The sequence below is a fragment of the Scyliorhinus canicula genome, chromosome 5, assembly GCF_902713615.1.
Source record: "Scyliorhinus canicula chromosome 5, sScyCan1.1, whole genome shotgun sequence".
Classification (NCBI taxonomy): Eukaryota; Metazoa; Chordata; class Chondrichthyes; order Carcharhiniformes; family Scyliorhinidae; genus Scyliorhinus; species Scyliorhinus canicula.
In genome coordinates this window covers 86,239,850-86,265,189 of record NC_052150.1, presented here as the reverse complement: position 1 = coordinate 86,265,189, position 25,340 = coordinate 86,239,850, and the positions used below count along the sequence as shown (strand labels likewise).

At 47.3% G+C, this 25,340-nt stretch overlaps 1 protein-coding gene across 4 annotated transcripts in view; it reads left to right on the top strand.

Annotated features, from left to right (window-relative positions):
* Nucleotides 1-25,340, top strand: part of LOC119966105 (leucine-rich repeat-containing protein 3B-like) — a 152,966-nt gene that overhangs the window by 68,848 nt on the left and 58,778 nt on the right. Inside the window, exon 2 of one of the 4 annotated variants that reach the window (XM_038797324.1) lies at nucleotides 4,500-4,612. The exons of the other annotated variants lie outside the window; for them this stretch is intronic. The gene's annotated coding sequence lies outside the window, so the exon portion shown is untranslated. The remainder of the gene's footprint in view (nucleotides 1-4,499; nucleotides 4,613-25,340) is intronic. 4 annotated transcript variants of the gene reach the window in all.

Sequence of the window (25,340 nt, the reverse complement as noted above, 5' to 3'; positions counted from 1 at the left end):
TTGTCAATTTTGCTTAAAAGAAAGTGAAAAGGTGAAAAATGAAACCATCTTAAAGTTGATGTTTTTTTTCTTGGGGGGAGGTTTCATGCGAATGTCACTTTAAGAAATGTTTGTCTTCTCAAATGGCTGCAGTGATGTCATTGTGTGGGTGGGGCTGGGCTCCGGCTCTGCTTTTTATTTTTGTTTTGAGCTGTTTGTGGCTCTGAGTTTTACTTTTGGTTTTCAATTGAGGAGCTGCATTTAAACCAAGAAGGTGTATTTTGGTCTCTCTCCCTGTATGATAAAGAATGTCTCCAGATCACTTGATAATTTCAAAGTAATATCTGTTTCTTGAAGGCATGTAAATACAAACCTACTCTTTTTTAGGAAAAAGGGGTGTTTGGCTTATGGATGTTGTTAGGAGAGTTACTGAGGGTTACCTATAGAGTACTGTATCTTGGGGTGTGGGGGCGTATTTGTGTTGGTAGTTGATAAGCTGTTTACTGTGTGTTTATAAATTGTTAACTGGATTCATAGAATAAAAATTGTTTTGTTTAAAAATACTTAATATCTCTGTTGCATCACACCTGTAAAGTGGGCCCTTGTGCTCCCCATAACCAAAATCTATTAAAAGTTGTAGGTCAGATGAACTCCATGATGTACTTTGGTGTTCTCTAAACCCTGGCCATAACAGTATATATATAGCAAAAATATAGGCATCTAATCCATTACTTAATAAACCAAAAGATTTCCCAGTCAACTTGTTGGGTTGATCTGGTTTGTCCATGATGATCAAGCATGCAGAAAGAACATCGGAAGCAGGAGTAGGTAATTCAGCCCCTCAAACCTGAACCAACATTCAATATGATGATGGTTAATCTAATCTCCACCTCATGGCCATCTTCCTGTCCACTCCCCATAACCCTTTATCCCGCTACTAATTAAAAACCCATCTATCTCTTTCTTAAATTTGTTTAGTGTTCCGGCATCCACTGCACTTTAGGTTGGTGAGTTCCACAGATTCACAATCCTTTGAGTGAAGAAATGTTTCTAATTTCTGTTTTAAATTTGCGACTCGTGAGTTTAAAACTGGCTTCTCATTCTAGAATGTTCAAGAAGAGGAAATATCCACTTTACATCTATCCTGTCAATCCCCTTTAGCATCTTATATACCTCAATTAGATTTCCTCTCAACCAACTAAACTCCCAACTGAGCATAAATTGCTCAGTTTCTCTTCATATGGCAAGTCCTTCATCCCTAGAGCTGGATTCTCCGCCCCGCCGCGCCACATTTCGGCCCCAACCCGCCGGCGGGATTCTCCATTACACCAGCCGGTCAATCGGATTTCCGCCGTCGGGAAATCCCCAGGTAGGCAAAATGGAGAATCCCGCCAACGGAGAATCCCGCTTCTGGAATCAATCTAGTGAACCTTTTCTGAAGTGCCTCCAATGTATTTGCATCCTCCCTCAAGTAAGGGGGCCAAAATTGTGTGCAGTATGCCCAATGCAGTCTCACCTGTGCCCTATATAGTTGCAACAGCACTTCCCCACTTTTATACCTTATTCCACTAGCAATTAATGCAAAAATTCCATTTGATTTCCTTATTACCTGCTGCACCTACATACAAAGGTTCTGCGATTTGTGCATGAAGCCACCCAGAACCCTCTGCACTGAAGCATTTTGAAGATTCTCTCCATTTAGATAATGGGTGGAACTTTCCCTATAAAATGGCAAAGTGTCAGATTCTGAGTGAAAATTGGTGTGTTTCTCCCCAGAAACAGAGACGGGTTTTCATTCCAGATTTCTGACACTGTCAAAAAAAGACAGGGGGGGGGGGGGGGGGGGGTGTTTCGCACCATGGGGGGGCGGGACCTTATAGATCCGGCAAGCCCAGCTCTCCAAAGATCGGGATGCCTTTTTTAAAGGGCGCCTCGAAGTGAAAGTAAAGCCCCTCCTTCCCCACCATCATTGGCATCGGGGCTTCAGTATCCCCGCGTCATTGGGAATACAGTGACCATCCCCCCACAACATCGGTCGGCACTTCCAGGATGCCAGTGAGCAGTGCCAGGTTACTGCCTGGCCTTGTTCCTCATCACCCAGGAGCGATACTGACCTCCGACCCACTGTCATGGTAATCATGACTGGTTGCCGTTTTTGGAAATCAGTAGTGATTCCTACCAGGGTGATGTCATGCTGGCAGGGGGGAACATCTGATGACCCCAGAAGTAATGGTGTTAATGCCGTTTTAGCATATTTACATCAATTTACATTTGTGGTAATCAGGTTCACGTCCTCACTGGGCATGAACCTGATTATACCAGCAGCGAGGGCCCGGGAATATAGCATTTGATGGTCTTGCTTACGTAAATTCCATTTTTGTCCTCATGTGAGAGTTAGCGGCCATTAAGGGAATTGTGGCTGTGGCGAACTGGCCCAGAAAATCGGGACCAATGAGTTGCCTTCTTATTCTTCTGGCCTCAACGTTAGATTCCATCTGGCAAAATTTGGCCCACTCACCTGGCATATCCATATTTTACACAGTTATACGGCATGGTGGTACAGTGGTTAGCACTGCTGCCTCACAGCGCCAGATACCAGGGTTCAATTCCAACTTCGGGTGATTGTCTGTGTGGAGTTTGCACATTCTCCCTGTGTCTGCCTGTATTTCCTCCGAGTGCTCCAGTTTCCTCCCGCAGTTCAAAGGTGTGCAGGTTAGGTGGATTAGCCATGCTAAATTGCCCCTGAGTGTCCAACGGTTAGGTGGGGTTACAGGGATAGAGTGGGGATTGGACCTGGGTTGGTAGCTCTTTCAGGGGGCTGGTGCAGACTCAATGGGCCGAATGGCCTCTTTTTGCACTGTAGGGATTCTATAATATTCATTTGTAAATTTCTTATTTCCTCATTGCAACTTGTTTTTCCATCTATTTTTGTGGCACTGCAAATCTGGCTGTCACACATCTATCCCTGCATCAAATCTTTAATAGAGATTGTAAATAGCTGGGGCCCGAGGACCAAATCCTGTGACACAACACTTGTTACAGGTTGCCAACCAGAAAAAGACCCATTTATCCTCACTCTCTGCCTTCTGTTGGTTGGCCAATCCTCTATCCAAGGTAATTTATTAACCCCAGCCCTGTGGGATCTTATCTTGTATATTAACCTTTTGTCTGGCACCTTATCAAATGCCTTCTGGAAGTCCAGATACACTACATCTACAGGACACCCATTATCCACCCTCCAGCAAATTAGTCAAACATGGTTTACCCTTCAGAAAACCATGCTGACTCTGATAGATTGCATTTTGACTTACCAAATGTCCTGTTACTACTTCCTTCATACCTTAGGGCATCCCAAAATTCTTTACATCCGTTGTTTAAAAGCAAAAGAACACAGGTTTTTATTATCTGGAAGCCACTTGACATGTTGCATTCCCGAAAAGGTTGCAGTTGAGCACTAAAATATGACCTTGATTACATAGAACATACAGTGCAGAAGGAGGCCATTCAGCCCATCGAGTCTGCACCGACCCACTTAAGCCCTCACTTCCACCCTATCCCCATAACCCAATAACCCCTCCTAAACGTTTTGGATACTAAGGGCAATTTAGCATGGCCAATTCACCTAACCTGCACGTCTTTGGACTGTGGGAGGAAACCGGAGTACCCGGAGGAAACCCACGCAAACACGGGGAGAACGTGCAGGCTCCGCACAGACAGTGACCCAGCGGGGTATCGAACCTGGCGCTGTGAACCCACAATACTATCCACTGTGCTACCGGGCTGTCAGTTGATTTGCTTCAACAATTTTTCTGTAAACGTGTTTCTGAGATTTTGCTAATTATGCTGTGCAAGTGAACTTCTGTTCAGTTGGCAGCCAGTCTGCACCAGGCTGTGTGAGAAGCATTTAGGACATGATAGATGCAATTTTGAGGAGCCCATTGCTACAAATTGAAGGAAAGGAATGTGAAGGGAAGCGCTATTTTCATAGCCGTCTCTAAAACGTGGTTGGTGTCACTTGAAGCACAAGTCGTAGCACGAGTCAGTGACAGCTTTGGGTGAAGCAATATCTCATTCACTGTCATGGCAGGATACACATGTCCTTGACTTACCCATTCATTGCCAACAAAAGTACTCTTGAGCCCCATTATTAGAGAGTGATTGTAGCGTTACAGACAAATTGGATCACTGGAGTAACAAAAATTGGAGTAACTGCAGGGGAGAAGGAAAAACAAAATTTCAGGGAACATAAATACATTGGAGGGGCAGAGATCCACAATGAAGGAAGAAAGAGAGAAAGAGAGATTTGGAGAAAGAAGGGTGATGGCCAGAAAAGCACACATTGGGCGCGATTTAACCATTCTGTTGCACCCAGCACAAATCTAGGTGCATGGTTAAATAGCAGGAAAGGCCAAAATTTTGCTATCTAACCAGGCCACCCGATGGTGAGTTTCAGATTAGACCCAAATATTACGAGCATATTATTAACTCTAATTTACATTATTTTCCATCTCATTAACAAGATTGAAGTCGAATGCAACGGCCTTCCGGGAATTAATAAGCTCCCCAGCAAGAAATCACACACCTTTTTAAAAATGTGAAGCTGGCGCAATGGCTGCTGTGGGGAACTGAGGAGGTGAGTAGCCATTTACGTTTTCCAACATGCAGCTCAAGGGCACTGGAGCTGCTGCCCCAATGTTCAAGGAGGCACTGGGGGGGCTCCTCAGGGGGGTTGGGCTTGGCCGGAGGGCCGAACTGTTCCAGGTCAGGGTTGTCCCTAGGCCAAGGGTGGTGGTGGGGGGGGGGGGGGGGGGGGAGAGGGTGTGGGAAGAGGCTTTCGTCTGTGATAGCTTCAAGCCATCTTTAAATATTATGGATACCCATAACAGGGGAAACTACAGTTGCTGCCTCTCTGTTCTGCCAAATCCTACAGGACAGAGACCTGCACTTGTTTCTATTCTGAAGGTCACTTTAACTTCCTTTGACTGAGAGCAGCCTCTAGCTTCACAGCTGAAAGCTATTGCTAACAAGAAATTGGTCTTGTTAGTTGTGAGAGAACTTCACAGCTGCAGGTTGTGTTTGCTGCTGCTTGTGGCTGTAAATGTCTGGAGGCTGCTGTTGCTGTTTCTTCCTTTTTCTGTAGCCGGAAAGAAGAACAATTTTTTCGAAGGTACCTGGGCCCTGCAACACCGGGATGAGGGGGACGTATTTGCCAAAAGGCAATCCAGCTTGAAGCAAGAAGATGCTGTGGGACCTGGTGTGCGACATTGATCCAAATGGACCACCTGATGACAGTGTTGAAGAAATGCTTTCGCAGATTGCTGATACTTTTGTTGCTGGTGTGGTGAGTGCTGCATGTAACTGGCACATCACTGTGGGTTAAACACGCTGAAGTCACGGATGGTCAACTGCACCTTGAGCACCAGTGGAATATGTGGATTTGGTTCTGGTGAGATTGGGCCGTGTCAGAGGGCCTGCACAGCTGTGGCTCCTGGCGGAGAATGGCACTGATATGAAGAACAAGTCACACACTGATGGGCATATAATTTCTACAACAAAGTTCAGGACATTCTCAGGTTATCCTCCATTTCTAATAAGGAACCTGCTACAGTGTGTTTGTTTTTTTGTGAAAATGAGTTGATATAGCGTTGTATTGGTACCAATATGGGATGGTGACATTGCCTTGCTGTTTAATGATTAGTATGATATGTGGAATGTTACATAGTTGATTTTCAAATCTTTTGTTACTACTGACCGTTCAATAAATAACATTCTCAAGTGCTGCTGCAGGGTGTGTTTGCTGATTGCTCCTGCTGGTAGATGCAAATGCCTGAAGGCCATGTGTTTGTTTGCTGCCACCTCTTTTGGCCTGGAGTAAGGAAAGGGGGGATGTAAGATAATCTGCTATCGGTCCTGGAGAAGGGGAAGTGACACTGTTTCTTCTGGTGTGCTCTGCAACAGCTTGACATTCCGATGTGGTTTTCCACTGTTGAGAGTCTACTGCTGAGAGCTGCGGGAGGGGGAAGAAAGAGGCGGATTGAGACAGGTGGAGCTGCAGATTCCTGGAGGTTGTGTTGATTTGATTGAGTGACTTGAAGAAATGTTGAGGAAATGCTTTTGCAGATTGTTGGTGACCTTATTGTACTGTTGACTTTCTCATGTTTAATGCCAGGAGGCCGTGTGTGTGTTTTCTGCTGCCTCTTTTTCTTCTATGGCCAGGAGTGAGGAAAGGGAGGATGTAAGAGACAGATTGAATCAATTCGGCAACTTGCTGGCAGTGTTGATAAAATGCTTTTCCAGATTGCTAGTGACTTCATTGTACTGTTGAATGTTTAATTCGTGGAGGCCGTGTGTTAGTCTGCTGCTGCCTCTTTTGCTTCTGTGTCCTATAGTGGGGAAAGGGAGGATTTACTGTTGATTGTTTAATGTTTCCAGTGTTTACAATGTGTTTGGTTTCTTTTGTATAAATGCACTGTTATGGCTTTGAGCTTGTCTCAATATTCTGCAGCAAAAAGGTGTGGCACGGTGCCTTTTTCCCTTTGGATATATGAATGTTGAGCAGCTTGCTTTAATTTTCTTTGTATAAAGGTACTGTTGATCCTTTAATAAACAGAAATATTCTCAAGTGGTGCTGCAGGTTGTGTTTGCTGATTGCTCCTGCTAATAGCTTCAAATGCCTGAAAGATGTGCGTTTGTTTTCTGTCACCTCTTTTGCTTTAGTGGTCTGGAGTGAGGAAATGGAGAATCTAAGATGACCTGCTGCTACTGTTGGAGAATGGGAAAGGGTGCTTTTTCTCTGTTCTGGTGTGCTCTGCGAAATTGTGACATTCTGCTGTGACTTTCCACTTTTACAAATGTACAGCTGGGAGGTGCGGAGGGGGAGAGAGAGGTGGATTGATCTGTATGAGCAATTTGATGAAGGTGCTGAAGAAATTCTTTTGCAGATTTCTGGTCACTTTATTGTATTGTTGACTGTTACCACATTTAATGCCTGGAGGCCGTGTTTGTTTGCTGTTGCCTCTTTTGCTTCTGTGGCCTGTAGCAAGGAAATGGAGGATATATGATGACCTTCCATCAGGGTCGGAGAAGGGGCATGCGTGCTCTTTATCACTTCTGGTGTGCTCTGCATCAATGTGACTTTCTGGTGTGACTTTCCACTGTTGGGAATCTACTGCTGGGAGTGGCAGGAGGGGGAGAGAGAGGCACCTTGGTATGAATGACAAACTTAATGAAGGTGTTGAAGAAATGCCTTTTCAGATTGATGGTGATTTATTGTATTTTTGACTGTTTCATGTTTAATGCATGGAGGCTGTGTGTTTATTCGCTGCTGCCTCTTTTGCTTCTGTGGTCTGGAGCAAGGAAAGGGAGGATGTGTGATGACCTGCAGCCAGCACTGGAGAAGGTAGGGGTGGTCTTTCTCTCTTCTGGCATGCCCTGTGTCAGTGTGAATTTCTGGTGATTTTCCACCATTGAGAGTCTACAGCAGGGATCTGCGGGAGGGGGGGAGAGAGAGAGAGGCAACTTGATCCAAATGAGCAACTTGATGATGTGGAGATGCCGGTGTGGACTGGGGTGGGCACAGTAAGAAGTTTCACTACACCAGGTTAAAGTCCAACAGGTTTATTTGAAGTCACAAGCATTTGGAGTGCTGCACCTTCATTAAGTGAAGTGGAGGCAGGTTCACAATCACAACATATATAGGAGAGGCACAATTGCAAGATAATTACAGATTGGAATGTGAAGAATGATTGGAATGTGGGTCTTTACAGGAACAAACAGTGTGAGTGATAATCACAGGTAATCAAGGTGTGAATTGTCTCAAGCCAGGACAGTTAGTAGTCTCTATCTGCTGTGATTGTGAACCTGCCTCCATTCCACCTGATGAAAAAGCAGCACTCTGAAAGCATGTGATTTTAACCTGGTGCTGTGAGACTTCTTACTGTGCACAACTTGATGAAGGCGTTGAAGAAGTGCCTTTACAGATTGCTCGTGATTTTATTGTACTGTTGACTGTTTATTTGGTTTTCTTTGTATAAATGAACTGTTGTAGTTTTGTGTTTGGGCCAATATTCTGGAGCGAACCGATGCTTGTGTTTTTGGCATGGTGCCTTTTCCTTGTTGGTTAATGGTTAGTTTGATATATGAACAGTTGTTGACTTGTATTCTCAAGCGGATTCTTGTGTGTACACGTGCCATGTCTCAGACGATAATTATTGCATCGCATTTCAATCAAATGCTCAAGAACTGGGCTTCAGTGCTAGGGATATCCTCGGGACCATAGAGTAAGAATGTGGATCAGGGGAGGGTACCTGGGTGCGATCTACCTATTGTTCCCGGCAGATGTCTGGGGTCTAGGGGCTCCTGCTGTGGCAGGGAGTGAGTGTGCAGAGAAAGGCTTTCCAGCACAACTGGCTCGCTGGATGGCACTTAGAGAAGGCAGGACACGTAAGGGTAGGGGAGGCTTGGGAGAATTGAAGGTCGAGGGGTGGAAGCCCCAATTGATTGTCAGTCTCTTGCCTTCTTCAATTCCTTGCAGATATACAAAATCTGGCTGGTCATGCCAGTCCTGCAGAGGCTGCCTTGTGGTGCTGATGGCAGCCCAGGCGGCCAGACGCCAGAGAAGACGGCAGCAGCGTTGACACAGGCTGGAGTCAGCACCCAATATGCAGGGAGCTGTCACACACTCTAAAGACCTGGCCTCCCATCAGGCTGAGGAGGAACCCAGAGGAGGAGGCCAGCGACGGTCCAAGTTGTACAGATGTTGTTGGTCTTTTGAGAAGGTGACGGACAGCATGTGCTGCAGGAGACTGCATCTCAATAAAGAGACAGTGCCGCATCCTCACAGACATGGCACCCCGTGGAGGAGAAGGACACCCACACCTGGTAGCCGTGAAGGTCACCGCAGCCCTGAAACTCTGTGGGACCAGTTCATTCCAGGACTTGAGTGGGAACTTGTGCGGCATTTCCCATCCTACAGCCTACAGGTGCATCCATGAGGTCACGGATGCCCTGTATATCCGGGCATCCAACATTATCAACTTTGATCTGGACCAGGCCCACCAAGATGCCCAGGCTGCAGGATTCCCCGCCAATGTCAGGATTTCCCAGGTCCAGAAGGCATCAGGGCATCAGGGAGTGCCCTTCATTAAAAGGAATGGATTCTACTGCCTGAATGGTCAACATCTGTGCGACCACCATCTCTGGATCATACACTTTTGTGCAGCTCCCCAGGGAATGTGCATCATAGCTACATAACCAGAGATCCCCTGTGTCTTCGAGGACCACCTGAGGGTGACAGGTTGGCTCTTGGAGGGATACTCGGAGGTCCTGGCTGGTGACACCATGTGGAGGCCTGAGACCGAGGTGGAGACCCTGTATAATGAAACCTGTGTTGCCACCCAAGCTGGCATTGAGCGGTGCACCGGATTGCTCAAAATGCAATTTTGATGCATGGATCGCTGTGGTGGTGCACTGTGCCACATCCCTGAGAGGGTTTCCCTCTTTGTGGTGGTCTGCCGTGCCCTCCACAACGTGGCAAAGCAGTGGGGTGACATGCTGGAGGAGGAGGGATGGGGCCGGGAGTCGCTGGATGAGGAGCCTGGGGAGCAGCAGCAGGAGGTTCTGGGGGATGGAGGACAGGTGGCGCCAAGGGCCCGACATGCCCAGAAGACCATGGACCCCGCATATTCATCTGATTCTCATAGACTTTGTATGTCAGCTCACCTGCTCTGTCCCCATCCCCCAATCCACTCCAAACCATCCTTCCCCCAAATTCCTCCAGTCCCCCCATCCATCCTTTCCCCCAAATCCCTCTAGTCCTCCCAATCCCTCCATCCCCAAATCCTCCTTATCCCCAATCCCCCCTCCCCACCTTTCCCCTCATTCCCACCCATTTCCCTACCCCCACCCTACCAGTCCATATTCAGTGATCATCTCTCTTGATCTTTTGTGGTCAAGTGCTACATCTATGTGTGTCCCCAGGGTACTCATCAGAGGTGGAAGAAACCTGCTGCATTCCATGCCCTTTGACCTTTGATGCCCCTGATAGATGTCCTATGGAGGGGCAGGTGCTGGAGGGTCCTGGCCAACTTATCAGTGTCACTGGCATCACAGTGCCACCCTGTTTTCCCGCTGACCTTGAGATGCACCAGGATAGGTGAATTCGGAAGAACTGGAGACTGCCGCCATCCCCTTGGTGGCAGGCCCCAGGGGTGGCCTCCAGTGCTACTTCCTCCCTGATGGTGTCCGTAGGATCCTGGGGAGTCTCTTTCGGACGGAGTGGCAGCTGGTGTGAGCTCCAGAGGCATCTACGTCTTCTGGTTCTCCCAGTCGTGGCGGATCCCCATTTTGCATGTTTGCCCCATGGTGTTGATGCCCTTACAGCACCAGGGACCCGGGTTCAATTCCGGCCTCGGGTAACTGTGCGGAGTTTGCTCGTTCTCCTCATGTCTGCGTGGGTTTCCTCCGGGTTCTCTGGTTTCCTCCCACAAGTCCAAAGATGTGCAGGTTAGGTGGATTGACCATGCTAAATTGACACTTAGTGTCCAGGGATGTGTAGGTTAGGTTAAGGGTGATTGGGAAAGTGGGCTTGGATGGAGTGCTCTTTCAGAGGCTCAATGCAGACTCGATTGGCCGAATGGCCTCCTTCTGCACTGTGGGGATTCTGCGATGCTCCTCTCTGACTGGGCCATGCTCTGGGGCACCTCGGCAATGCCCACCTGCATTTGGGACATGCCCCTCATCGACTGGAGCATGATGTTGAGGCCCTCAGTCATGGCTGTCACAGACTGAGACATGCCTTGGGCACCACCACTCAAGACACTGATATCATGCTCCAGGCTTTCAACTGTGGTCACCGCCCTAACAGTGTTGGCTTAGGTGCCATGTATTGTTGGCATCATCACCTGTGTCCGTCACCTTTGGGACTTCTCCAATCGGCTATGCACTCACTGGAATGTCACTGGCACTGCCTCCTGAATCCCATGGCTGTGTCCTATCATCCACATCAACTCTGGGATAACCTTGTCCAGAGGCTTGGCATTTGACTGGTATTCAGCTGATTTGTGGGATCCAGCAGACCTTTGACTGCTGTCTCCCTTGAATGTTCCTGTCTCCACCTGATGTGCATCAAAAACTGTATGCTGCTCCCCAGATTGTGCCCCAGAAGTCTAAAGTCACCTACCACCGTGAGGAAGTGGGGCTGATAGCTGTGATGCCTCGATGGTGGTCTCCTCGGAGCTCTCCTGCAAGGGGATCTCTTGGGTTGTGGTGGTGGTCCAGCCCCATCACATGAAGATGCTGCAAGACAATATACATGTGGTCAGTAAGAGAGAGGGATCATTTTGCCTTTCATGAACACCTCACTTGAAACAGGTCATCTGGATGAAGGGGTAATGCTCTGTGGAGCAGGCCAACCTTGCTGTCAGTGATTGCTCTCTCCTCGGTCAACCCCACAGGATCCAGCGCCTGTTCCTCATAATGGGTGAGGAATCGAATCTCTGGTACTCCATCACCATCTTAGCCCTTTCCTCTTATTATTGTCTATCTTCTCTTGCGGGGACAAAGAGAGGGCATTGTGAGCCACACACTTGATGGGCCGGGGTGGGGGGGGGGGGGGGGGGGGGCAATAGCAAGTGAAATGTGTGGGTACCGCACTTGGACATGAAGGGGTTGTGTTTCTGGTTGCCAGTGGGTTCTGAGGAGCAAGCACAAAGGATTTGGGAAGAGTGCGAGAGTGAACCAGTGCTTTTGTTGGGCATGGGGCAGGGGAGAGTTTGAGTGGTGGTAGGCAGAACCCATGCCAGGAGAGAGGTGGTAACTTACCCTTGCAGCTCAGTGGAGGTCATTGGTCTTCCGACATTGGAATGCAATGCTCCCGGCCATGCTGCCCGCACTGACAGCCACTGACACTGTCTCCCAGGCAGTATTGGTAACCCTGCTGCTGGTGCTCCGAGTCCCTCGGAGGAACAGGATGTCCTGTCTCATGCCGAAAGTGTCAAGAAGCCTGACCTGATGGCATCCCCAAAGCGAGGAGCAGGTCTCCACGCTGCCATGCTTGTGTGTTTATTGGAAGAGTTGTGAGGGAGCATTTAAAAGCAGCTCCCCCTTAGCGACGAGACGCTGAAACACGAGTCTGGCAAATCAGACAGCCAGACAGCCAGTAATGGCGAGAAGCCCGTGGGGGCTCATTTCCAGTACTAAGTGCCGTTAAATACGGGCCACGATTTCACCAACGTGGCTTTCAAGAAACACCCTGTCAATCACACCCAAAATTACACTTGGAAATATTTCCCTTAAATCGGGGCCATAATGGAGAAAGAAATGGCAAAACAGATGAGAGAGATACACACACACACTGGGGGAGGTGGAATGAGTAAGGTGGAAGAACAAAGAAATCTGGAAAGCCAGTGAGATGCACTCAGGCGATATTCAAACTGTGATTTGTTAAATGTAAAATTTGCCATGTTTCTGTAACAAAGCAAACCAGTCTGATTTTGTTAACTATACTACTCGGGTGTATTCATGATGTGACCTGCAAATATTGATCAACTTTAGACACTGAAACCTTAAGTCGGAAAATGATTGCGTGTGAACTGGAGACACTGTTTAATTATGAGGAAATAATTTAGCACAGAGAAAGCAAGTTGACAGCATTCAAAAAGATTAATATTACTAAGCAAATGTAATTCCCCTGGACTTGCTTTCATTTTTTTTAATTTAAAAAACGTTTTTGGGGATTCTCTTGAGTTTATTATTTTCACTGAGAGATATTTTATATAAAGAAAACAACATGCAAATCTGTACAAAACAGCCTTCTGGATCACATGTTGCATCTTTTCTACTTGGAGTGTGTCAGCATATGTTTACATGCAGAACATCAGGGACTGTCACACAGAAAGAACTGCCGAGAGTAGAAGGATAAAGGATATAGCTGTGAAATATTGGACAGGATCTGTGCAAAACAACAGTGAAAAGAATAAAATGGAGACAGAACTGACTGGGTTCCTTGATCATGACAAATGAGTGTTAATCAAGGATAAGTTGTCAGATAGATATAAGAAAATATGTGCACACAATATAGAGGATAAGCGGGTATGTGGAGAAATCCCATCAATCCGAGGGGCCGAGTGGCCTACTCCTCCTAATTCCTATGTTTGTAAATAATTAATTTCCGAATGTCATTGAAAATGTATTATTCTTGCTAAAATAGATAAGATTTGGAATTGATGTAGATGACAAAAATATGGTGATGAGATCATGAGAATGAAAAACAGGCAATGGAAAGAATCATGAGAATGAAAAACTGATTCTGGGTTAAAAGATAAAGGTGTGATAAAAGGAAAATGCAAATTGCCTTGTATGAGAGCAAGATTGCCGTGCTTGGAAAAGGCAGCCTGAGAAGGTAACATTAAATTTTGGCAACATATTTGTTGCTAAGAAGTTGGGTAAATCTCATGATTATTATTATTATGGAACTGTGACCTTGTCCTACGCAAATATTTAACTGGTCTGATTATTTAATTTCTAATGTGATCACGATTAGGGGGGAAAGCAGCCTCTACAGCTATATCTAATTCTGATAATGCTTGAAAAAGTGTGTGCATTTAAATTATTAGAAGTAAGAGTCTGGAAAGAGCATGGGATGTAGATAATGATCCCTGAAAGTACCAGGCTACTAGATTTATGATTGATTTGAACAAAGATTGGAAGGAACTTTTTCCCTTAGTAGAGGTGTCAATAACCAGGGGGCAGGAGGTTTATAGGCGATGTGAGGAAAATCTTTTCACCCAGAAGGCTGTGAGAATCTGGAACGCACTACCTGAAAGGGTGGTAGAGGCAGGAACCCTCACAACATTTAAGAAGCATTTAGATGAGCACTTGAAATGTCATAGCATAATAGGTATGGACCAAGTGCTGGATAATGGATTGGAGTAGATAGATAATTGATGGTCGGCGCAGAAGGGTCTTTTTTTGTACAGTAAAATTGTACCCGAAAGGATAATTATGAATTCAAGAAAATTTATAAATTAATGTATTTGGTTTGGTCATGAGAAGAGTAATTGTGAAACATATGGCAAGCCTCCAATCTTCGCTCTATCCTACGGGACCTTAATATTAAATCCTTACTTGTTTCGTCTTTACCATCAGAAGCTGCATCTGAAGCAACAAGCCCTATCTTCTGGCGTTTTCTTCTTTGCACTGTCGCCTAATTCTGAATATCATTTCATCAATGGTGCTTCATCATTCTGTGCCACCCCAGTAATGTCTTTTCCTCTTTCTCTCCTCCTTTTCCATTTTTCCATTTTTTATAAACTTCTGAGATATTCCCCTTTCTGTGATGAATACTTAGAAATATAAGGGGCTGGATTCTCCACAGCCTGCGCCAAAATCGGATTTGGCGCGGGGGCGGAGAATCCAATTTCACGCCGAAATCGGGCCAGGCACCGGTCCGGTGATTCTCCGGGACCCGAGAATCAGTGTGTTCGCGGAATACACCGCGTGGCTGGGAGGCCATTGCCAGAAGCCCACCCAGCAATCCTCCGCTCCCGACCGGCCGAGTTCCCAATGGCGTGGTAGTAACCACCTATAGCCGTTCGTGAGACTCGCTTGGCGGCTACAGACTCAGGCTTACAGGTGGCGGGGAACAGATCGGCGGGGTCAAATCTTCGGGCGTGCGGCCGATCGGGGGAGGGGCCTACATTTTTCAGCTGTCCGGGTCCGCCATGGCACTCGGCGCGACCGCCGCCGTGCGCATGCGCGGACTTAAAACCGGAAGTGTGGGTGCCTGTTTCTGTAGCTAAAGCTGCGTGAATCACTCTGGGTCCCTGATAGCCCCCTGCAGGTGAGTGAATTGGCTGATCTTTTTTAAAGGAAACTCCAGAGTGAAATCCAGCGTTTTTACGCCGGCATGGGGACATAGTCCCATTTTGGGAGAATCCAGTCCAAGGTGTTGTGTCATTGGCTTCTGCTTTATAGCTCTTCTTGCTGGAAGATGCTGCCAGACCTGCTGAGTATATCCAATATTTCCTGCTCTTATTTCAGATTTACAACATTGACAGTATTTTGTTTTCGGCACAGTCTGCTTTTATAAAGTTTACTACAGCATTCAAGAAGAATTAAAAGAAAATATTTCAATAACTATTCTTTTGAAACACACAAAATCAGTGATTTTGAAGAAACATGATCAGCAGAGTTCAGGAAGCTGATTTGAACTGTTGTATGGCGACCAAGTTAATTCAAATCAAATAAGAGACATGTTCTTAATTTCACTCACGATCAACAATGCTAAGGTGCTCTTCTGGTAAGTATTAAATTGTTGGGGGTGATTTACCTTACTCCACCTGGTGGGCAGTTGGTGGGTGCAGATTAGCCACTCCTTCTATCTGCCCAATTATACTTTCCAATAGAGAATGCAGTTGAGCGGATTGTGAGATAAGCAGCCTACCTGATCCCCAAGGTTTGCCAGGGGTGAGTTAAGCTAAAATGACTCCCTATGTGTAAGTGTGTGCTTTGTCTGCCACACTTTGGCCACACATTTCGGTGCCACACTTAAAAAATGGTGACTACTGTATGACAGTTGGCCTGATTGGTTAAAATTACACAGTCAGAACTGAGCAAAATGTCACAACTGAGGAGGGAGGGATGGGGGATGGTGTGAATGGGAAAACTCCTATTGAGGAACCATTAAAGATGTATAGATCCATATGAGAAGTCGGCAAAATCTGCTGATTAAAAGGAAAAGAAAGCTGAACTAGTAATATTGCTGCAAGTATTTTTGAAAATTGCTTACGTCTACAATCCAGTTCTTTCCATGGAGTTGAGTGATTATGTTTGACTTTAATAAATTATATTAAAAGATTACAAAATACCACAGGAATAGGAGTAGTGTATAAATACAATCAGATATCTTTGAAACCCCTTTTACAATATGGACACGATTCACCCATTTTGGGCGAGTTTGGAGGGATCTTTTGCACCAGGTGTAATGGCGAGATCATGGCCTGTATTCACCGGCACTTAGTGCAAAAAATTAGCCCCCACGTGAATCTTGCCATTCCTGGCTCCCTTGGCGCCTGATTTGCCTGACTCGTGCCTCAGCTGCTCACTGCTAACAAGAGAGAATTGCTTTTAAACACTTCCTCAGCACTCGCTCCCAGCCAAGAAATGAGGATGGTAGCACGGAGACCCTCTCTTCGCTTTGGGGATGCTGACCTGGCCAGGCTTCTCGGAGCAGTGGATTAGAAGCAGGGCACCCTGTTCCCCCCAGGTGCTTGGTGAACCAGCAGCGGGGTTAGTAATGCCGCTTGGGTGGCACTACACAGCCGCTGAAGCACATCAGGTGGAGGGGTGTGTTAAGCTGTTGGACATCGCTTAATGCTAGGAGAATCTGGAGACGATGAGGGCCTCCCAGGTCCTCCTGGCATGTCGAACCCTTCTCTCCTCCTGTCCTCCATTGTCCGGCATCTCCTTGGGCTCACCCTCCAGCCTCTCCTGTTCCGCCTCCTCCTCCTCAGACGAGGCCACATGTCCCTCATCTCCTCCTCCTTCAGCATGTCGCCCAGCTGCTGTGCCAGTTGTAGAGGGCACAGCAGACTACCACAAAGTGGAAGACCCTCTGGGGGCTGTGCTGTAGAGCCCCGCCAGAGTGGTCCAGGCAGCATCATTTTTAGCAGCCCAGTGCACCACTCAATGACAGCCCGAATGGTAATGTGGGCCTAATTGTATCGGACCTCCAGCCTGGTCTGAAGTCTCCGCAATGGCGTCATCAGTCATGGCCTCAGCAGGTATCCCTTGTCCCCCAGGATCCAACTCATCATCCTGGGGTGGTCCTCGAAGACACCAGGGATTTCCGAATGCCCCAGGATTTCGCTGTTATGCACATTGCCAGGATAGAGGGCACATATGATGGTTGCGTACAATCTGGACATTCAGGGAGCGGACCCCTTTCTGTTAATATAGGGTACTCCCTGATGCCCCGGCACTCGCAGGGCGACATGCGTTCTATCAATGACCCCCTGGACCTGGGGCATCCGAGCGATGGCGGCGAATCCTGCAGCCCAGGTGTCTCTGTAGGCCTAGTCCAGGTCGAAGGTGATACATTCAGATGCCCGGGCATACTGAGCATTCTTCACCTCCCAAATGTACCTGTGGGCTGAAGATTGTGAAATGCCACACAGGTCCCCGCTCGAGTCCTGGAATGACACGGTGTCATCGAAATTTCATGATGCAGTAACCTTCACGGCCACTGGGAGCGGGTGTCCTCCTCCTCCTCCTCCAAGAGATGCCATTTCTGTGAGGAATAATAATCTTTATTGTCACATGTAGGCTTACGTTAACACTGCGATGAAGTCACTGTGTGATATACCTTCAATTCATTGAGAAGCAGTGAGAGCGAGTGAACAGTAGGCTTTATTAGTCATGAACTTGCCTAGCCAGAGTCAGTTTGTACAGGTGAAATGCTGCCCACAGGCGGCCGGTCTATATATGGCTCCGGTGAGGGCGGAGCCAGAGCCGGAGCCATACCGGGGTTACAGTACAGTATCTGGAAGCAGTTCATATCACCACTTCCAGGTCATAGGTCATAGGTTACAGTATCATGCATGCATTATGGTGAATACATTCACCACGCTGTGAAAAGTCCCTAGTCGCCACATTCCGGCGCCTGTTCGGTACACTGAGGAAGAATTCAGAAGGTCCAACTCACCAAACAGCACGTCTTTCAGGACTTGTGGGAGGAAACCTGAGCACCCGGAGGAAACTCACGTGGTACAGGTACCGCATTGTCTCTCTGTCCATTTGCTGATGGAGGGACCAATGACTCCTGTACACCTTGGCATGTCGCTGGCCTCCCCTTCTGCTCTCCTCTTCAGCCTGATGGGTAGCAGCACTTCACGATGTGCAGCGGCCCCCACACCTATCATGTCGCCTCCAACCTGTGATGGCCTTGCTGCTAGCTTTGACGTCCGCCCAACTCAGTTGTGACAAACACCGCGAGAGCAGCCTCCACGTAATCCACTCCACAATAGATTTTTAATTCTGGATGGACTTGGAGAAGGAGAGAGACCGATAATCAGTTAGAACTTGCATTCTGGGACCCTTTGAAAATTGTAATGGTCAGATTCTGGGGTAGATGGTAACTTTGGACGATTGAATAAAATGAGTGATAGTGAATCAGCAGCCTGTTTTACATCTCTCTTCATTTTTACTTCTATTGGAGTCCTTGGGGAAAAAAGATGTAAATTGGACTGCTAATTCATTTTATACTATTGCATAATTCAGAGCCTATCCTTCTGTGTGTCAATTAACAATGGAACATTGAATATTACAGATAAGGGCAGCACGGTAGCATGGTGGTTAGCATAAATGCTTCACAGCTCCAGGGTCCCAGGTTCGATTCCCGGCTGGGTCACTGTCTGTGCGGAGTCTGCACATCCTCCCCGTGTGTGCGTGGGTTTCCTCCGGGTGCTCCGGTTTCCTCCCACAGTCCAAAGATGGGCGGGTTAGGTGGATTCGCCATGCTAAATTGCCCGTAGTGTCCTAAAAAGTAAGGTTAAGGTGGGGGGGGGGGGGTTTTGGGTTACGGGTATAGGGTGGATACGTGGGTTTGAGTAGGGTGATCATTGCTCGGCACAACATCGAGGGCCGAAGGGCCTGTTCTCTGCTGTACTGTTCTATCTATCTAAGTAAATGAAAGATTGTAAATATTATCCGTTGGAGAAGATGTAATCTAGAAATTTTCAAACATAAGGCAAGAGGCAAGATGGCAGGTATGTCGAGAGACTAGAGAATCTGAGATTGTTCTTCTTCGAACAGAGACTATCAAGAAAAGTTTTGATAGAGCTGTTCAAAATCATGAAAGGCCTCATCCGCATGTTCCCAGTCAGTTGCCCATTTGAAAGGGGAGGAATGGAGCAGCTGGCTGATGTATAGGACAGGATGCCAAGCAGAAGGAAGCCTTTGGCTGGGATTCAAGGAACGCTTCCAGTCACTAGGTTACATCATGGGCATGGGGTTGGGGGAGGATTTCACGATTGGGATAGGAGTGCTCGCATAAGAAGGCCGAAACATTCCTCATGGGTGAACGTGAGGATATTCATGGCACTAATAGATGATGGAGGTGAGATGTTAGAGGCAAATAGTGTGGGCAATTACTTTGAATTGTTGTGGAAGATTGCGGAGGGAGGGGGGACTGTACCACAATCTCAGTCACAAATATCTATGTGACGCTTTGATTCCTTAGCGATGGGGATAATGGCCGGCATATTTAGGATGCCGGAATTTCCATACCCGCCATCCATAGATGCAGCATCAAATGCATCTCCACCAATAATGGCTGCTCCATAGTACTACAAGCGTTCATTGACTGGAACTATGACTTCTGCCCTTGCTTGGGAGGAAATCCCACTTCAGAGATATGTCCAATCACATTGGCTGACAGCTTGCTAGCTCCCACAGCACCACAAGCTGCAACGGATGTTACTGGGGTTGCAGGCAGTCCTCAGAGTCTATGGGCGCAATTCTCCGCTCTCACGAAAATTCGGAGAATAGCGGGCGGCGTAAATTTTTACGGACACGCTGGTCCGACGCCCTCCCGCTATTCTCCCCACCCCCCCCCACGCCCGCCTCCCGACACGAATCGCCGCCCGTCGTTTTTTTACGGCAAGCAGCGATTCTCTCCTGGCCGATGGGCCGATTTCCAAGGCCTTTACGGCCGTTTTTACAAGCGTAAAACACACCTGCTCTGACCGTTCGTAAAAACGGCCGTAAAGTCCCGTTCTCGGGAACCATGGCACCGATTGGCACGGCCGTGCCAAGGGTGCCATGGGCCCGCGATCGGTGGGCACCGATCGCGGGCAGCGGGTACTTACCCCGCACGCTCCTTCTCCCTCCGCCACTCCGATGGATCCATCCGCGGGGCTTCTGCGGGGCATAACGGCCCGCGCATGCGCGGGTTTCACGCACAAGCGCGATGATGTCATCCGCGCATACGCGGGTTGGAGTCGTCCAATCTGCGCATGCGTGGCTGACGTCATCTGACGCGTCAGCTGTCGCTAACTCTGGCTAGAAATTCGTTAAGCCCGCGATGCCAGAGTTCACGGCCGCGCGATACTAGCCCCGACCGGGGAGCTGAATCGGTTCCCGGTTGGGGGGGCGGAGGCTGGCGTCAAACGCGCCCGTTTTTGACGCCAGCTTCCCGAGGTTTCGTAACTCGGGAGAATCGCGCCCTGTGTTCTTGGGGTCCAGTGTGGGGAGCACCTATAGGAACCAAACATGAGGGTGGTGCCCGACGTTGAAGGGAGGCTGTTGATGGAGGCACGCTGCCAACACTTCTCCCTGCTCGAGGCCTGAATGGGGTCACTTACTTTGATTTCCTTTCCCTGAACCCCCCCCCCCTCCCTCCCCCCCCCCTCCCTCCCCTCCCTCCCCCCCCCCCCCCCCCCCCCTCCTCCTCCCTCCTCCCCTCCCCGCTAGCCTGAATATTGAAGCTGGGTGGAAAGTCTCCCTTAAATGGTTATTATTTGGTCACTCAAGGGCCTCGATTGAAGCAAGTGTTGGCCGGTTGGCATAGGACTCACCTGCCCACTCAAAATTGCAGAGGTCCAGTAGGAAGACCATTCAAGGAATTTTGTGGAACCCCCCTTCCCTTCATACCTGTCAGCAGGGTAATGTTAAATTCTACCCACTGAGTGTAGAGGGACATGGTTGAAGGTGATGAATGCCACTTAAATGTTCATGGCTTGTTTCATCCTCTGTTTTATCTAATTAAGTTACAATTGAATAGAATCTTTCTAGTAATCATTAACTTATTGGTAGTCCTTAACACGTCAACTTGACATGAAAGTATGTGGAACTTCCTTATCATGAAATTGGATATAATACTTAATTTACAATGACTATTCAGTTTGGTGCTCTGGAGATATAAATCAAAAATCAAAAATCCAGACTTGTATTTCTTAGAAGTGTTCAGTCAAAGTCCCACAGATGTTAGCTTTGTACCATTCACTCCTCAGTCAAGTATATACACAAAATGCCTGAACCTCTCATACTGAGCTGAGTTACTATTGCAACAAGATGATCATCAGTGGAGTAAAGCTAACCTGTTTTACAACAGATAACCCAGTTCTCGTTCCCTATTGGGTAATCCAACGCTTGGTAAACTGCTTCACAATCATAGGAAGTGTTAACACCCGAGGTTCAAAAAGGGATGATGTTATGACATCTTGGCCACCGCAAGCCAGTTATCCATGACATAACTTTTCTCAAAACTTCTGCATCAAACTCAAAAGGTCAGAAGGATTCCTCACTGGCAGAGCATACTAGCCAAAAATATCCCAGTGGTGTAAAATACATTCCTTTTCTATTTTCAGTTACTGGTGGACCTCACACATCCAGTCTCAGCTATTCCATACACCCATATTTTCAGTCTTTTTCAGCTGTCTTTTTGTCACTTCTCTCATACATCCAGGACTTTTACACCAAGTTCATAGAATAGCAATGTGGATTTGGTGCGAAGCATCTTTTGCAGAGCTGTCAAATTCTGCTGTGCGGTCTATAGTCACTGTGTTGGTACACAACAACAGTGTCATCTCTATTTTAATGGCATATACAAAGGATCAAATACCTCCTCAGGAAAAGGCTAAACATTTTGTCTGTCCTTATCAAAATTGGTGGTTGGTGATTTTTATCCAAAAGTGCTTTCTGACCAACATTTAGGAGCATTAGTAGTCCATCTAATACTTGAAAAGTGGGTGCCACACAGGCCCATTTATAGGCTATAATATTTAGTCTCACAAAAATGTGTCCTCTGCCTCTTCCTAGTTTAGGTCATCTTGTCACATGTTCTGTTTATCACCGGAGCCTGATGTGAAATAGAAAGCATGACGCATTAGAGGGATCATGATAAACATGCTTCTTTGTAATTTGTGTGCTTAGTCAGGTCAACAAATGAATAATTAGCTATTGTCCTGTCATTTTGCTTTCTGGTAGCTTTTAAGTCTGCAGCAGAATTGTAATATTCAGACAAGTCTCGATCTGAGCTAGCAAGCAGCACACAGCAGTGAGTGGAAGTGGAGAGCAGGGAACAGGGGCATTTCTGCAATTTGTCTGTGTTTATTACAATAGAAATCGTGGGGTGAAATTGAACTTGAGCCACAGCATGGAGCAGTCAATAAGCAATCAGGCAGGACTTATTTCTTCAATTGATTTGAGAGAAAAATAAAATTTGCCAGAAAGTAAAACGGGCTTTTCTATCACCTGTTTTGTGCTACCATCCAAAACCAATTTCACCCCAATCTCCCCTGCTTTATCCATAGTACTGTGCTTTCTAGTTACTGACAGACAAGTGGTTCATCTTCTCCTTGCTAGTTAATTCATTGGTAGCTGTTTTATGATTGCTGGTTCCTGATTGGCGCATCGCATCTCCTTGGCGATTTTAGTTCATCAGTATGTTTCCTATCTGTCCAGTTCAATATTGTTGATGCTTCACAAATTATAGTTGAACCAATTACGTGCAAATGTGAAGTATATTTTCAAGTGTGATGTATTGATGGATGCATGCTAGAAACAAAGCATCTGATAGATGGAGAAAAATATATCAAAAATAATTCAGCACACAAGCTCCATTTCTCTTCACTTTTCTGGGTGCAATAATCCCACCCCTTCTCTCGAGCCTTTGAATGGCATAGCACAGGAGATAATCCCCTAAACCTCACCCCTCACCCTCCTCACCCCTCTCCCACTCCCATGCCAGCCCTTGCCCCCTCATATTTCCTATGCTTCCCGTGTCACTTATATACCCCAAGCATTCTCCATACCTGTGCCAGCTTTTTGAAAGAGACATCTTTAGTGGTCGTTCAGTTCTCCATCTTAGATTGAGCAATATGTAATAAAACCTCTTTGTGTTTGTAAAATCCAAGACATAATAAAAGAGAAAACTGGCGACGAGGAGTGAGGCACGCAAACACAATTGCTGAAAAGAAAAAAATAGGTGACAAAAACAGTGGAGATGGCACCGAGAACAGAGAAAAGACTCTTGGGGTCGGACTTACACATCAGGCGAAGCAAGCCACCAATGCTCACGGTTTTAACAGTGAGTAAGAAGAACCACAGTTCAAAAACCTGTTTGCTGTTGAAGTGGATAGAGCCTCGGCTGCAGGAACTGGGCACATGGCAAAGCTAAATGGGCCGTGGGAATGGGGATTCAGAAGTCTTCATACTCCACACAGGCCGCTACTTGGGAAAAAGTCAAATCAAAGTTAGGCAAAAGGAAAAGTTTCTAAGCTGCATTGTGGATAAAGGGATCGCTTTTGCCAAACATACAAAGAATTGGAAAGGAGTAAATTGGTTGAAGGGTTGACCCTGGCAGCCGGTATCCGGAATGGTGGAACAACGGGTGCCATGGATGCATTTGATGAAGGTTGTGAGACTTGTAACATATGAGGAAAGATTCCAATTATATCTCATTGTGAATCAAACACCAGAGCTATTCAGAGAAAGATTATTGTAAGCTATTTATTAGTAAAGCTATTCAGAGAAAAACGATTACTGTAATCTATTTATTTATTCATTTACGGGATGTGGGTGTCGCTGGTTAGGCCAGCATTTATTGCCCATCCCTAGTTGCCCTTCATGTGGTGGTGAGTGCCTTCTTGAGCCACTGCAGTCCTTGAGGTGTAGGTACATTCACTGTGCTGTAAGGGAGTGAGTTCCAGGATGTTGCCCCATACACATATTAAGTCAACTCTCTACCGACCTGCAACAAACGGGCTGGCTGAGCATTTTGTTCAGTCATTTAAACATCCCAACAAGGCATTGAAGGACCAAGGTACATTGGCAAGAAGAGTAAACAAATTCTTAATGTCTTCATGGAACACTGCGCACGCAGCAACACAGAGTTCACCATCAATGCTGCAGTTCAAGACAAAACTGCGAACGTAGTTTGATTTGTTGATACCACCTGATACTTCAGAAATTGTCAAAGGGCAACAACAAGGACAGATTGCTGGGAGGGAACAAAACTCTCAAAAGTATGGGCGCGATTCTCCCAGACAGGGAGAAATTGTAAGGCTGGCGTCAAATCCGGGCGGGTTTGACGCCAGCCTCCCCCTCCCCGACCGGGAACCGATTCTGGTCCCCGGTCGGGGCTAGTATGCCGCGGCCGTGAACTCCGGCATCACGGGCTTAACGAATTTCGTTAAGCCCGCTTGCCAGAGTTTGCGCCGGCTGACGCGTCACATGACGTCAGCCGCGCATGCGCGGATTGGAAGACTCCAACCCGCGCATGCGCGGATGACGTCATCGCGCATTTGCGCGAAACCCGCGCATGCGCGGGCCGGGATGCCCCTCAGCCGCCCCGCGAAGTGATACAGCGGGGCGGCGGAAGGACAAAGAGTGCGCGGGAATCGGACCCGCTGCCCGCGATCGGTGCCCACCGATCGCGGGCCCATGGCACCCTTGGCACGGCCGTGGTACTGCCGTGCCAATCGGTGCCATGGTTTTCAAAATCGGGACTTTACGGCCGTTTTTACGAACGGCCAGACCAGGTGTGTTTGCCGTTCGTAAAAACGGCCGTAAAGGGCTTGGAACTCGGCCCATCGGCCAGCTGAGAATCGCTGCTGGCCGTAAAAAAACGGCGGCAGCGATTCGTATCGATAGTCGGGCGTGGGGGGGGGGAGAATAGCGGGAGGGCGTTGGACTAGCGTGGCCGTAAAAATTTACGAACCCCGCTATTCTCCGCACCGTCGTGAGTGCGGAGAATTGCGCCCCAGGTATTCAATGAAGGAGAGTGAGTGCCAACCAGAAGCCACACCGCAATGGGAAATGGTCACCGGCTGTAATCCTGGCAAAGACAGGCCCAATATCATACACCATGTAGACAGATGATGAAAGCGTGTGTGATGTCATGCTGGCCAACTATACTAGCTTCACAAAGTGAAATCGCTGAAACTTTTCAAGAAGTATTTCCCTTGGAAAATCTAGACAGTGATACTTCTGAACAGAGACCAAACACAGAGGACTTTCCATCAAGGCATCGAAGGACCAAAGGTACATTGGCAAGAAGAGTAAACAAATTCTTAATGTCTTCATGGAACACTGCGCACGCAGCAACACAGAGTTCACCATCAATGCTGCAGTCCAAGACGAATGTTTCTGAGGACTTTCCAATACCTACAGAGATGGACTGGAGTAACTTGCTCAGAAGTACCAGCTAAGAAAGAAAAGAGGACAGTTCCAAGACCTTGAGTAGCAAAGCTTCAAAACATCGAATACAATCCAAAAGGAATAGACGTCCACCTGAAAGACTGTTGTATTAAGTTGCATATATGTATCGGGATAATACATAAGTAGATCTTCTGTATAAATGT